The sequence below is a fragment of the Mixophyes fleayi genome, chromosome 6, assembly GCF_038048845.1.
Source record: "Mixophyes fleayi isolate aMixFle1 chromosome 6, aMixFle1.hap1, whole genome shotgun sequence".
Classification (NCBI taxonomy): Eukaryota; Metazoa; Chordata; class Amphibia; order Anura; family Limnodynastidae; genus Mixophyes; species Mixophyes fleayi.
The window spans coordinates 787,349-789,644 of NC_134407.1; the positions used below are offsets into that span (position 1 = coordinate 787,349).

At 63.3% G+C, this 2,296-nt stretch overlaps 1 pseudogene; it reads left to right on the forward strand.

Annotated features, from left to right (window-relative positions):
* The first annotated feature begins 207 nt into the window (after positions 1 to 207).
* LOC142160659 (uncharacterized) lies at positions 208 to 1,995 on the forward strand (annotated as a pseudogene).
* Positions 1,996 to 2,296: the final 301 nt, after the last annotated feature.

Sequence of the window (2,296 nt, forward strand, 5' to 3'; positions counted from 1 at the left end):
ACATGACGTGTGCTGCGTGACATGACGTGTGCTGCGTGATATGACGTGGGTTGTGTGACATGACGTGTGCTGCGTGACATGACGTGTGTTGCGTGACATGACGTGTGCTGCGTGATATGACGTGTGCTGTGTGACATGACGTGTGCTGCGTGACATGACGTGTGCTGTGTGACATGACATTATCCTGCTGGAAGTAGCCGTTAGAAGATGGGTAAACTGGGACCCCATACAGGTGCGCCCAGCAACAATACTCAGGTAGACTGTGGCATTTAAACAATGCTCAATTGGTATTAAGCAGCCTAATGTGAGCCAAGTAAACATTCCCTGCACCGTTACACCACCACCAGCACCGCGGACACCACCAGCACCGCGGACGCCACCAGCACCGCGGACACCACCAGCACCACGGACACCACGAACACCGCGGACACCACCAGCACCGTTACACCACCACCAGCACCGCGGACACCACCAGCACCGTTACACCACCACCAGCACCGCGGACACCACCAGCACCGCGGACACCACCAGCACCACGGACACCACGAACACCGCGGACACCACCAGCACCGTTACACCACCACCAGCACCGTGGACACCACCAGCACCGCGGACACCACCAGCACCGCGGACACCACCACCGCGGACACCACCAGCACCGCGGACACCACCAGCACCGCGGACACCACCAGCACCGCGGACGCCACCAGCACCACGGACACCACCAGCACCGCGGACACCACCAGCACCGCGGACACCACCACCAGCACCGCGGACACCACCAGCACCGTTACACCACCACCAGCACCGCGGACACCACCAGCACCGCGGACACCACCACCAGCACCGCGGACACCACCAGCACCGCGGACACCACCAGCACCGCGGACACCACCAGCACCGCGGACACCACCAGCACCACGGACACCACCAGCGCCGCGGACACCACCAGCACCGTTACACCACCAGCACCGTTACACCACCAGCACCGCGGACACCACCACCAGCACCGTGGACACCACCAGCACCGCGGACACCACCAGCATCGCGGACACCACCACCAGCACCGCGGACACCACCAGCACCGCGGACACCACGAACACCGCGGACACCACCAGCACCGCGGACGCCACCAGCACCACAGACACCACCAGCACCGCGGACACCACCACCAGCACCGCGGACACCACCAGCACCGTTACACCACCACCAGCACCGCGGACACCACCAGCACCGCGGACACCACCACCAGCACCGCGGACACCACCAGCACCGCGGACACCACCAGCACCGCGGACACCACGAACACCGCGGACACCACCAGCGCCGCGGACACCACCAGCACCGTTACACCACCAGCACCGTTACACCACCAGCACCGCGGACACCACCACCAGCACCGTGGACACCACCAGCACCGCGGACACCACCAGCATCGCGGACACCACCACCAGCACCGCGGACACCACCAGCACCGCGGACACCACGAACACCGCGGACACCACCAGCACCGCGGACGCCACCAGCACCACGGACACCACCAGCACCGCGGACACCACCACCAGCACCGCGGACACCACCAGCACCGTTACACCACCACCAGCACCGCGGACACCACCAGCACCGCGGACACCACCACCAGCACCGCGGACACCACCAGCACCGCGGACACCACCACCAGCACCGCGGACACCACCAGCACCGCGGACACCACCAGCACCGTTACACCACCAGCACCGCGGACACCACCAGCACCGCGGACACCACCAGCACCGTTACACCACCACCAGCACCGCGGACACCACGAACACCGCGGACACCACCAGCACCGCGGACACCACCAGCACCACGGACACCACCAGCACCGCGGACACCACCACCAGCACCGCGGACACCACCAGCACCACGGACACCACCACCAGCACCGCGGACACCACCAGCACCACGGACACCACCAGCACCGCGGACACAAGGCAGGAGAGATACGAATTCTGACCCTGCCATCTGCATGTTGTAGCAGAGATTGAGATTTGTCAGATGAGGCAGCATCAGTTCAATCTTCATCTATCAGTGTTGCTGAGCCGGTGCCAGCTGTAGCCTCAGTTCCTGTTATTAGCTGCAGGAGCGGAGCCCGGTCTGGTCTTCTGCTGGTCCACGTGCTGTGTGTTCAGCGATGCTCTTCTGTATATCACTGTTATAATGTCTGGTTATTTGTGTTACTGTCACCTTCTGTCAATGGATATAGACCCTGGTACCACTGACAGGTAACTGTGTTTGACTAATTGTATTTTAAAGT